Below are 13,986 nucleotides of genomic sequence, written 5' to 3' on the forward strand. Positions count from 1 at the left end.
AAAACAAATGGAAACGAACCAACAAAACAATGTTAAATCTTATCAGTACAATTAAACTATTTTTTTTTCCTTATGGATTTCACAAAGCGTGAAAAACTACATATATATGTTATATTAATGATATAATAATAATGACAATAACAATTTTTAATTGTTAATAGCAACTAGATATATTATGGCATAGGCGGTACAGTATGTTGTAAAAATATATTGAATATTTTTTATATTTCGATTTGTTTTGATTTGGATAAATATTTGAATAGATACATGTATCATCAAGTTGGTGTTTTCATACTTTTTCATTCAGTTGAGAATAGTTTTTTTTCCACAAGTTTTAATAAATTGAATTTTTCATATTTTGTTTTGAACATTTTGTTTTAGTAAGTTGTTGAATTTAAACACACAAAAAAAACCTTGTTTTAAGACTATAGAATATTTTCGTAGTACCTATACTTTTAAAATAAATTTCACCTCGCTTAAATCTGTGTAAGTCAAGTTTTTCTATTGTTTTAATAACTTATGTCAAATATTTTTTTTTTTTCTAGCAGACTAAATTAATATATAGATTTAAAATAATGATTGAAAAATACTGTCATTTTAAGCTTATTGATATTCTCGCAATGTAGAGTACCATAATTATTACCAAAAATAACAACCAAATGTTTTTATTTATTTTTTGTTGTGTGTATATTATAGAGTTTGAATTATGGATTGATTTCATTAACAACCGATTGGTGTAAGATTAATTATTTTTTTTTTCTAGTCTTGAAATCTTAAATAGGATTAATCAATTATAATAGAAACGATCATCCTTTCCTTTTTTCATTTATTTATATACATAGTTAAAACCGAAAAGCAATAATGAGAACTACTCAGTTACACTTGATTTATTATTAAATATAGGATTTCGAACATTGTAACCGCAGGTGGCAACAATGGATACATGCATAGTATATTTACTTTTACTATTATTACTATACGAAGTATAATATAATTATTAAAAATTATCTTTCTTTTTTTTTTTAAGATTTTGCCTAAGTTCCTTAGAGGTTTTATTTCTATTAAGATGTTTTTGTAATTTTTTTTTTTTCAAAATGTATAAGGTGTTCTCCTAATTTATTTTAACTTCAAGAAGCCTTGTACCTAAATAATCACTATGCGTAGCTACAGTGTGTTCTCTTATGGTTAACGAAGATTAATTAACAAGAGTAATTTCCCCAAGTAGATGGGCATAGACGGCGTATCGTTTGTCATTTAATTTGTCAAACATGGTTATTGGAGCTGACAAATCGAAGCCCATCAATCTAAAAGTTGAACCCGTTCACGAATACAACACGTATACTTTACGAAATAACGACCACTTATCATCACGTACCACCTATATTAAAGTTATAGGAATGAAAGCTACAATTTATCAAATAAATAAATAATATCACTGATTGGGTTAAAAATAAGATCCTCGAATTTTAGATTCCTAAATAATATACACTTTACAATTTTATACGATTCTAAACACAACAACTTATGCACCTAAAAGTTTTAACGATAATTCGATTTTCTCTGGTTTTCAGTTCTCAGCATTATTATAATATAGTATGATCAGCATGTCTGAACAATGAATATTATAAGCAACCGTGAAATATAGGGTACTTTCAAGTACCTATTCATATAATATATTTCAAAAATTAACTGAGTTTTTAATGAAACTACTGAATTTCTTTTTAAATAAGAAGGAACTTTAGAAAGTGAACTCAGTATTTTAAAATCGGAATATTTCCGTATGCGTTACATGCTACTCCAGTTTTTTAGACCAAATATAAACGCATTCATTATCAAATAAATTGAAAATTGATTATTATTATTATTATACTTAATTAATCATTTATCCATGTATTTATAATTCGTCAAATTTATAAATAAAATATATAAAAAATTACAATTGTTTTCATTAGTATTGATAGACAGGCAATAAAAATAAATTATAATATTATAGAGTAAACAAATTCCAATTGTATAGGACAATCAATTTAACCTGTCCAAAAATGTCTCAATTTTTATTTGATCATTATATTATGAGATACAACTATTCAAACAAATTGAATACAAACGTATATTCTACATTAAGTTTTCTACAATGTCATACAACAAAATATATTTTTTCATTTTCACTGTTGTTCAGTACAATATTTTTATATTCTTAACTTTGATAAAGTAAGATGTATTATATTATACATAATATTATTTATACTACTTTAACAAAATAATTTTTAAATATAATTTGTTATAATGTGTTTGAAAATTAAATTATAGCTCTAAAACTACTGGTGTATTTAGATATATAAAGAGGTACTTTAATAACTTAAATTGTTTTTGTTTTTTTTTTACAGATATTATATAAGAATCATGTGACAAAAAGATTCCTAGTCTAACGCTGCCCTGTTTACTCACACCTGTCAAATGATTAAGTGAGTTTTTTTTTCCTTTAATTTACTTACTTTTTTGTAAGTCTATTCTTATTATGAAATACTTAAGTACGAAATTTAATTAAGGCACATTTAAGTTATCTTAAATGTTATGTATTATTTTTCTGCATCATTGTGTATCATTATTCATAGTAACTATTATAGTGTTACAATACCCGTATTATATTATGATTTGACAACTACATATAGAACACAAAGTACCTATGTTTCATTTGATATTTATGGATTTATAATAAATTAATAATGCATCATGTTCCAGATGAATAATAATATGCTATCATTTATTACGTTATATCCTAAAACAAAAACATATTGGACTGTTAGGTATTAATAGCTTATATTGAGTAAATTAATTATATTTTTTAGTCTTATCGTTATAATATAATTTATTACTTATTAGATATTATCTATAATTCTGTTTTTTCTGTCATCGCTTATAATATTTCATAAATTAAATCATATGAACACTTTTATAATTTATTAAATTTAATATCATATTTTTCCGGCAATAATTGTGTCATTATATTACTATAATTGATTAAAGCATTTAAAAACAACAACGATTCTAGCTAAAAAAGCTCGAATTAAAATAACTTTATGAATAATTATTTGTGTTGTATTTTAGTAGATAAATGATCATATCATCGTAGCACCACTCCAGATATTTATACAAAAATCTGAACTGCCTTAGTATATAAGAATATTATTTTCTTGTTGAAGTTAAGTCAAATGTGATACTTAAGAACAATTTTCTATTCTGCGATTTTCGTTTCATTTTTAAAAAATAATATAATGAACTATATTTTTAAAAAATCAGCTTAATTTTCTAGTATCGTTCTATAGTATATAGAATATTGTACAAATATACCTATAGCACACAATGATAAATCTAACATCATTTTTTGATGGAGTCACTCATCTTTTTTAAACACTATCTTATGCATATAATGAAAATTTTATTTTGTATTGTATTATAGTCTTAAATTAAAATTCTAGAATATATTGCATATACGTATTGGTAAAATAAATATAAATTAAAATCTTCAGTGATAACACTGAATTACATCAAAAACGTTTTGTAAAATAATATAATATTATATGTTATACAAAATAAACTCATTTTAGATTATTTATTGTTGGTGTATTGAAATTTATAATAAAAGTGGTGAGTGCCATGGATAGTTAACTTTCAATAAAAGTCATTGATAGTTGAAGTAAGTTAGGTATATTCTTATTGGTTAACTTACTTTTTTTTCTTTTTTTTTTTTTTTGAGAACTTTTCAAAGCTTTATAACAAATGCGACTTGAGTTAAAAAGAAACCTCGTCACCACATACAAAAATAAAAATATCAAAACACCTATATCATCATATATTTTAAAATATTATGTTAGTACATAGTATATTTTACATAGTAAATTAATGAATGACACGTATGCCCGTATTAAGGGCTAAATGCATTTTAACACAATTGTTTGCTATAATATAAGAATTTTAATAATTATTACAAATATATCAAAATGAACTTGCCCTTTACAAGAACTTATAAGTTGTGACGTTTGGTTTTATATAAACAGAGAATCATAATAAAAGCTTTTTTTTTTTTAGATTGGCGTATAATTTATTTGACGTTGTTATTTGCTATTCGAAGAACTTTATATTATGCGAATAATTTGTTTACATTATTTCCTCGTGCATAATATATTTTCAGTTTTTTTTTCAAACATTCGTGTGCGAATTTTCATTCTTAACTTTGCATTGAAAATAAAAACGAATAATTGCATGTTAAATAGAAAAGTATACTTCTGTGGTTAAAATAGTAATAGGTAGGTAAGATAAGAAAAATAGTATACCATTAGATGCGAAATATGTGTACAGTGTACATATATATATATATATATATATATATATAAATATTTTATTATTCTACGTATAAATCATATAATTGGCAATACTCCAAACCATATTCAACGGTTCCACTTAAAAAACAACATTTTAAATAATATAATATTATACAATATTTGTTTTGCCATTTGAATAACTCTATGTTTATACAAAAATATACAAAAAATATACAATATTCTCGATGCTCGTTACTATTTTTTTTCAAATCTAAGTGCCGTTCGGACTCTATGGAAATTATTTAATTTACATTATCAAGAGATTAAAAATTTAAATAATAATAATCCATTCTTAAAATAAATTAATGAAATTAATAGTTTGATAATCACTGTATCAGATATAATATGATCAATGAAAATGTTACATTTACAACTACGTAACGTAGTACGTCTTTGCCTTAAAGCAATATTTTTGAATAGAAAAGTTATACATATTAATCTTGGTAATCTAATTTGTAAATATCAAGTAACGCATATTAATTTATTAATATATAATATAATAAATGTTTGTTTATGAATACATCGTAGTAATATAAGAATGGCATACACCTCAAAAATAATATTGATTATAAAAGTTTTGTACCCTTTATTTGAAAAGTCAACTCTTGTCATCGTCATTGGCTAGGGGTAAAAAATGATCAAAAAGTTGAAACATAATGGTTCTTTACTTGGTGAACTTGATTGTAAGGAAAATGCTTAGCGTTTTTGCAGTCTTATTTAATGTTAATCTTAAATTTTGAAAAGTGTTTAAACTCGTACATACAATATTTGAATGTTCATTCATCAAATGTATTTCATGTAATGGTTAATTTTTCTACTATAATTCACCGAGTATGCTCAACCCCATTTTTTAATTGAATAACTAATTTATTCAAATTATAATTTTTGGAACTTTTTATAATTTAATCAAAGACCAACAATCTTCAAGTTCTTGATTTTTTTTTCACTTAAGGATACATCGTACCAATAGTGATACAAACTTTTGTTTTTCAAAAAAGAATCCCTATTTTACTGTGAATTATTTAGTGAATAATTAAACGAATAGTTTTTTAGTTAATAAAATGTTAATACTAATATGAATAATAGTATATGGGTAAAATGGTTGCACAAAAAATATAAAATAGATGTAATATTAAATTTAGAATTTATAATACTTGAACTATTTTTACAAATTATTTATGTTGATCGATTAATATGAATCATTAAAATATTGAAATAATCACAATTATAATATCCTTCATAAATTACTAGCCAATAATCTAAAACTAATCGTTCAAATTTTAATTATAATACAGAAAAAATAATTGCTAAATAATTTATATTATTGACAATATAATTTAATAAAATATCGTAATTTCACAGAACTCTTTTCTTAATAATCAAAAGTGTGAAGAATTTTAAAATGTGTTCTTTAAACATAATATTTAAAAATTCCAAAATCAAATTATAAATAACTATATTAATAAATAAAAATGGAAAATTGTATGTTTAGTGTATTACTCTATAGTCTATACATATTTCAGTTATTAAGTTATGTACAATATACTTTTTCAATAATATATTTCAGTATTTCACGTACCTTTAGTATATGGAATAATTAATTTAATTATATTCTATAGCAAATTTATAATGTTTAAATATTCCTACAATGAATTCCAGATTTAAACTTCATAATATCAGTATACCTATACGAAATTTATATAATATGTTTTTAGTTTCATATTTATTTTATATACAATAGCTTAACTAAATTAATTACAAAACTTATTTGTTTATAGTAACTTCAATTGTATTTATTCAGATAGGTACAAAATAGTGTAAAAGACAGCAATATTACATTTCAAAACTATTTCACTAAATAGGGACTATCATTTTTATTTTTATTTTTAATACTGTACTATATTGTTTTAGTTCAGATTAAAAATCGTTTAGAATTATAATATCAGGTATTTTTTTGAAAAAAAATGTATTAATATAAATAATGCAAAAATGATTTAATTGCTTATATTTTAAAATACATCATAAGGTGGGAATTTAATTTAAATTCCTTACCAAGTATTTTTCATAATTCTAAGTATAAATGTTTCTGTTTGCATTTATACATTTTAGATTCTATAATATATTGATTTGATAATAGTATGGGTGTATTTTTTAAATTTATATAATTATTTTTTTAAGCCAATAATTTTGAAAATTTAATAAAAGATTCTTCATAAGCTTTCGTCCAATTATTAAAACAAAATTGAAAACATATATTCATTTTTTTTAAGTGTTTGAAATTTAAATATTAACGAAATTTGTGAAATACATTAAAATGATCAAATGAGTTTCTATATTTAAAAATGTATTTATTTCTAAAAATATTAATTTTAATATACCTATTACTCAAAACTTAAATAGGATACAAATATAATATAAGAGTATTAAAAGAAATATGAAAAGATAGTTTTGAAACCCTTATCGTAAAAACCATATTTTTAAGAAGTCGAAAAAGTCAACATCGGTTTCTATGCTACCTAAAGTATCGATCGAATTTTTCTTCCGACAAAATTACTATGAATTTATTAAGTTGTTTTTTTTAATATTAATGCCTTAGAATCTAGATGATTATTTGATATGATGTTTATCTAAAATCTACTATATGCTAATATTGATTATAGTAACCTTTTCTCTTTAATAAAGATGGAAATAAAGATTATTTTACTATAGGTAAAATGTAAATAAGGTTCTTTGCTCTTTATGCATGAAATAATGTTAAATTAGGTATTTTTATAATCTATCTACAAATTCTACAATAAAAAAATGCATTCTTACCTTTAATTAATTTATACAAATTTTAAAGATTATTCAACATATATTTTCGTAATTATCACTCTAATTTATCCTTATTATATATTGTTTTGTTTTGTACATTATATTTTACTTTTATTTCTAATTTTATAAATTATATTTATGTATACTATTTATCTGGTTTATAATACTTTAAGATTTTAAGTGGTATAATTGTATAAAAAATATAATATATGATTTTAAATATTTTATAGTATTTAAAAAATCTTACCACGTAATAGCTTTTAATGATATAGAGCTTTAATGTCATGTTAGCAACGTTAATATCTTATTCGCTAAAAACAAGTATTGGTAGAAAAAGTTAACGTACAATTTTAGTGAAAACGTGTTACACTGTTACACCCATCAAAATTATCTTAAGCAGCTTACAATTTATATTGAATTATATTGCCAATATTCGTATTTAAATAAAATTATTATTATTTATAAAAAAATCTATCTTATAGTGTAGATATAGTTACTTCATAAAACAATCTTGTTTAACAATATTATATTATATCTTATTTTAATATCATACGCAGTATCTTGTAACTATAGTTATAGTTTTAACATAAACAAATAAATTAAATAAATAATTGTAGGTATAAGATTCTACATTATAAGCATACTTATTTAAAATGTTCTATCAATAATCAAGCAGCTTATAAACCATATTTTGAGGATATTTATTATGTAAAATACTTATCAGCTAATATAATAAATGATTGTGTACCTGTATTTGTTTAGTAGTACACAATTAATGATAAACAATATTATGATATTTTTTTTTAATTTGAATAGCTAGAAAGTAATTCATAATTGTTACGTAGGTAGCTTTAAAATACGTAATTTAATTAAGTTTAGTTCACTTAAACTCGTAAAAAGCTCTAAATGAAAAATATTAAACATAAATTATAATGCATGTACTTATAAATAGTGGTAATATGGTATTAACAGTTTATATCGATGTTGTTGTTATTTATAATTTACTATAATTATATTATACATTAAACACGAGTACATATTATTATTATCTATCAATAAACTAATTTTAACATTTAAAATGATTAATAATATTTATTCACTTTTATTTATTTATTTATTACATTTTATTTTTCAAAAAAAAAAAAAAACAATACTATATTAAAATAGAAAAGATATAGGGTTAAGAAAACCATATTGCACTTACACGTTATTAGATATTGTAGAAAATTAATAAAATGTCTAGTTAAATTTTTGAATCATTTAAACTCTTATATAAAGTCAAAAATGAGATTTAAATAGTTAATTCTTCAAAAATAATGTTGAATAATACATTCTTATTTTCTTGAATAATATGTAAATTTCGTAATTAAATTGATTGTACAATTTATTCGAGTTCAGTAATATTGTAATAATAATAATTATATAATATATAATAGTAATATTTATTACTATAATTTCTAACATTTATAAATAAGATAGGACAAAACTTCTGACAAAATTTAGTATCTTGATTTTTAGTGAACCGATGAAAAATTACAAAAGCTAAAAATCATTAACATCTTGTTGATAAAAGTTGTTCATTGGACGTTTGGAACTATACAATACCATGATAATTCTAAAATTACATTTTCACCAATCACTACTTATTTAGGCTCCTTAATAATGGACATCGTTTGTACTGTTCTAGTCTTCAACTAAAAAAATAAGTGAGGAAAAATAAAAAAAATACGAAAAAGGAAGCCAAAATGCATTAAATAAATACGCTCTGATGAGTATTCGAAAGACACGTCAGCTGTAGTTTTTCGAACATATGACAGTACATATTATTTTTTTCCTACCTCTTTCTTTTATAGGCATGATTCAAAATCAATAAATTCCAAGCATGGAACAACGCCATCGAATGTCAATTTATTGATAACGTATTAATACAAAAATAATTTTTTTTTTTTTTAAATTGCATTTTTCCGAATTTTAACATCTAGGTCAAACTTTTTTTATCTTAGTAAAATAGAAGAAGATCTTTAATACAAATATTATCTTCAAATCGATATAATAATAGTGAATAAAGGATGTGTAATATACATTGAATACTTTTGATACCTATTTTCTTATATTTGATACAAGGTTAAATGCTTCTGATTAGCATACGTATCCTAAAACTGTTTGACAAAAACTGAAGTAACTGTAAGACTGTAGGCTGTAAGAGATATTTGGAGATAATAGTATGTTTTTAAAATTACATTTTTTTTTTTTAGTCTAAATACTATAGCTTAAACATAAAAAACTAAAGTAAATTTAATATTTACTGTTGGATAAAAAAAAAATATGTATAAAATATTATTATGTCTAATTTAGCTGAATTAGATTTACGAGTTTTTAATAATCATAATTTCATCTTAAAATTAATTATAATTCCTTTTTCATTTACAGCACCATTAATTTTAAATCAAAAAAACTATCATAAAAATAAGAAGCAGAAATAGTCACATGATGAATAAAAATCTTGTTAAAAAAGTATAGGTGGTAGTTGGTAAACAAAGTACAATTTTATTTGCTGTTTTATATAGTTTACTACAGATAAGTTTTAAACTGTAATAATAAATATACATATATAGACTAAGTTATATATTATTAAAAACAAAAACGAAATTATTTTATATATTCTTATATTTCTTGTATATTATATCCACCAGTAATGAATCAACTATGATAATATATTTGTAATGAACTACTTAATTGTTATTTTTATTTTTAATATTTAAATTTAAAATACCACTTCTACGTTGGTAGGTACATATTTAACAAATTATAAAATATAGGTCAAAGGTATTTTCATATTCCATTACATTAAATACCTACAGAAATTCCTTAACAATAATATAACATTAATATTATCCTTTTGTTTTGTCACGATTGGTATTACGAGCACAGACAATTAAAATATGTTTTGTATACTATGTATAGTTTAGAAAATACAATAAAATTATCTTTAACTACCTAATCTATGTTTTATATATTTACGAGATTATTGAAAGCAGTTTGAATACATAGATGGCAAATATGTTTAAAAAATAATAATAATAAAATATATTTGCAAAAAATAGATATGCAATAGGTACATTTTATTTGAAATTATTGTTGGACCAATATTTTCTAGACTTAAAACATTAAATACTTCGTATTTTTAACGTGTTAAACTGTTGCTGGTAATATTGATTACTTAATATGTACTTAGTAGTACATAACGGACAGTGTATACAGATAAAATTAACAATGATCGCATAATTTACACACCAATCTTATTTTCGATGTGCATGACAATAGCTAATATCAATATTATAAGCTTTAATAATCAACTTTCAAATTTTAAAGATTACAAACAAACGGTCACAACAAAAGTTTCTAGTATTTCAACTCGTGTGGCCTCAGGAGAGGAAAACTCGATAGTCAATAGTTTTTGTTATTAGTTTGAAAGCTTACACTATATTATTCTGAAGCCGTTATTTTTTCTGAGCGTTAAGAGCACCCGTCAGGGTTGAACAATTGAAACAATTTAATATACTCCACTACATATAGGTATTAACAGTATTTCAAATAATGTGATACACCTATAGTTCTTTATTTTTAGTACACTGTCTGTTTAATCTTATAAATTGTATATACTACAAGAAAACTATATAAGCAAAATAATAGCATGCGTCTATATCCTTTCATAGTGCAATCTAATCGATACCGTTATGATGAGTTCATGAGTCTAATATGATAGATCATCATTCTTCACATAATATTAAATTGTAAATTGTAATATTCAAAATGATAATAATATAGGGTTTAAATTAATATTTTATATTAAAGTCTCTCTAATCATTACAACATGTTAGTATTTAAATTAAGAAAGTCAAAAACTAGTGAAAAGTGCGAAATTTGAAATTTTTAAAACTATAACAAGATATAATATTATAATAAGTATTATAGTATTATTTAAATAACATATTTGGATGAAAAATAGTTTTTTAAAAAAATGTCATGTATTTTTACGAACTTTGGTCAACGTTTGATATTCAAATTCTTTTTTGAAAAAATATAAAAATTATTTTAATACATTTTTGATATTTGTATGATATTATAAATATTATAAAAACTTATGAATTTAAATACGATTTTCAAAGTTTTTGACTGAGCATATAAAAATCTATACTAACATTTATAGAAACAAAAAATAAAACCATTTAATATTTTCAAATGTATAATAAAAACCTACTATTAATGTGTAAGCACTTTTTTTGTGAGACCAATATATTCGATGGTATAAATAGTAGCAAAATAATGGATATACAATTATTGGAAAGCTATTTTCGAGTAGTCACGCAAAAAAAAAATGTTTTGTATAATTTTTAACACATTATTTGACCTTAAGGTAGTCAAAAAAAATAAAAAAAAAAACAAAAGTGGCGCTATCTGTCCAAAATATTTAAATTTAAAAATACATAAACATTTTAATCGGTCAAAGTCCAATATAAAGTATAAAAATCTATAACCTCGTCAATTTATAACATAAAATAATAAATTGTCCATATAAAACGCTCGAATGAATAAATTGAGAATAAAATATACGACAATGCTGATCAGTGTGATCACCAAGTACGTTTACATTACCTAGTTTTGAATCCAGTCTCGTTATCATATAATAACTGCATTTTATTTTTAACTTGAAATATTCTGTCAATCGAACATAAAACAAAAGTCATGTTGGCGTGATGTATCATCGTTTGTATATGACCCACTCCCAGTTAATGATTCAAAGCACGCGATGCCTACAAACATTGTATTAATATTTCATACCCAAACGAAAACCACTAGGGAAAGAAGTTAAGGAAATAAAGTTATCAAAATTAAAAAATTAAAAATTACTCATATAGTAATATTTAAGTGGGAGTATTAAAATAGGTAACTGTATTTAAATAAAATATTAATAGAGGATTAATTTATTAATACGAATCAAAACAATTTATAATAGTATTTAATAGATTAATCTAATCATAACATAATATTCTAATAAATTGATTTATAGCTTTTGAATTTAAATTGTATGTCTAACTTTAATATTTAAATATAAAATGTGTATGTATGTTACAATCTATGGTGTATGATGTTAAGTTGATATTATATGCGTATATTTATAACTCTAAAACAGCTTTAGTGTTTGTGGTTAAGCCATTTAATAATATTTTAAGCCTAGTTGATTCGTAAAATAATTTTAATTGATATTTCACAAAATTAAGTTAAAATATTTAATTTAAATTTGTGTTATATTACTCAAGTTTGAAATTATGTTTATATGTAAACATGATTTTAATTTAAATATTTTCAAAAATATAATATTGATTTTTTTCTTCTATAATTAGCAACACATATATTATAATAGATTATACTCGAGATATTAACATTCATAAAATAATTTCATAGTAAGTATTGACTTGATTACATTTACTATTGAAAAAAAAACATAGTGATACAAAATACACACACTTTTAAAAAGTATTTTAGTGGAATAAAATAAAATACTATTAAAGCATACATTTTTGTTAGATTATATTTTGTATTAAAATTGTATATATAAGGTAAATTAAGTTAATAAAAAAAAAAAAAATGAGTTTGTAATAATAATATGTAATTGGTTGGATGGTTTATTTGTAAACTTGTTTTTTTATAAAATTTGTTTTTAATGAAGAATAATATGGGTGTGCCTATTTTATTTTTAAAATTTTTTGTTGGGTAAAAATATATAAACAATAATAACGTAGAAAAACAAATAAACCAATATTTTCGTTCATTATTTTAAACCAAACATACAATCTAATATTTCACTGATGATAAAAAAAAAATATTTAATTAAAATCGTTTTTTATATTATTTCTATTTTCATTCATATTTAGGTATTTATTAATTTTTTTCATTACAAAAAATGTCTGCTGACATATTATGTTTTACCTACTATGTTGATATAAGACATGAAAACAATTCATCGTAATACCACATATTTATAAAATAACTTCAAAATATGTAGTTATTAATTTTAATATTTGTTGTATTCATTTGTAATTGTATATTATAGTAAGATGATTTTATATAATAACAGTAAATTTGTACAACTGTTATAAATATATATATTTTTTTATTAATATTGAATACTTTTCAATTTTCAGACACAAGTATGTTTGTAAAATATACTTTATTCTTTACTCGTTGTGTGAAACTTTCATGTTCTTTTTTATATTTCATATTGCGTTCCTAATAATATATCTTCATCGACTTGGTTTAATATTATGTTTAATCAAAAGTACTCTGAAGTTTTTTTCGTATTATATTGACTGAAACTCTTATTCATCAAAAGTTTTAAAAGTAAATTTCTGTTTGCCTTGGCCCTCTATTGATTACATTCAAAAGGATCAAGGTATTCTTGAAAATATATTAAACTTTTCGATATGATCGATTATGTGGCCATTTATTTACACAATATGGATGTATAAAATATACACCGTATTCAAAATATAACCACAGGATAAGCCTGAATAAACGGTATTGGTAGTAGAATGGTCATAAATTTTGTATTAATCCTATGCGATTTCTCTTATAAATTTTATAATGATTATTCATATTTCCTTTCGTACACAAAATTACGAAATTTTATGAAAAATGTGTCACGTCACGATTCTGACTTCATGTTTAAACACTTAAATGTTATTTGAACAATCGTGTAACTAATTTAGCCATAGACACAAGACTGATG

General features: G+C 22.1%; 1 protein-coding gene across 4 annotated transcripts in view; it reads left to right on the top strand.

Annotated features, from left to right (window-relative positions):
- Positions 1–13,986, top strand: part of LOC114121090 (small conductance calcium-activated potassium channel protein) — a 235,440-nt gene that overhangs the window by 72,715 nt on the left and 148,739 nt on the right. For all 4 annotated transcript variants that reach the window (XM_050203982.1, XM_050203984.1, XM_050203983.1 and 1 more), the window contains exon 2: positions 2,388–2,465. The gene's annotated coding sequence lies outside the window, so the exon portion shown is untranslated. The remainder of the gene's footprint in view (positions 1–2,387; positions 2,466–13,986) is intronic.

This window comes from Aphis gossypii, chromosome 3 (assembly GCF_020184175.1).
Source record: "Aphis gossypii isolate Hap1 chromosome 3, ASM2018417v2, whole genome shotgun sequence".
Classification (NCBI taxonomy): domain Eukaryota; kingdom Metazoa; phylum Arthropoda; class Insecta; order Hemiptera; family Aphididae; genus Aphis; species Aphis gossypii.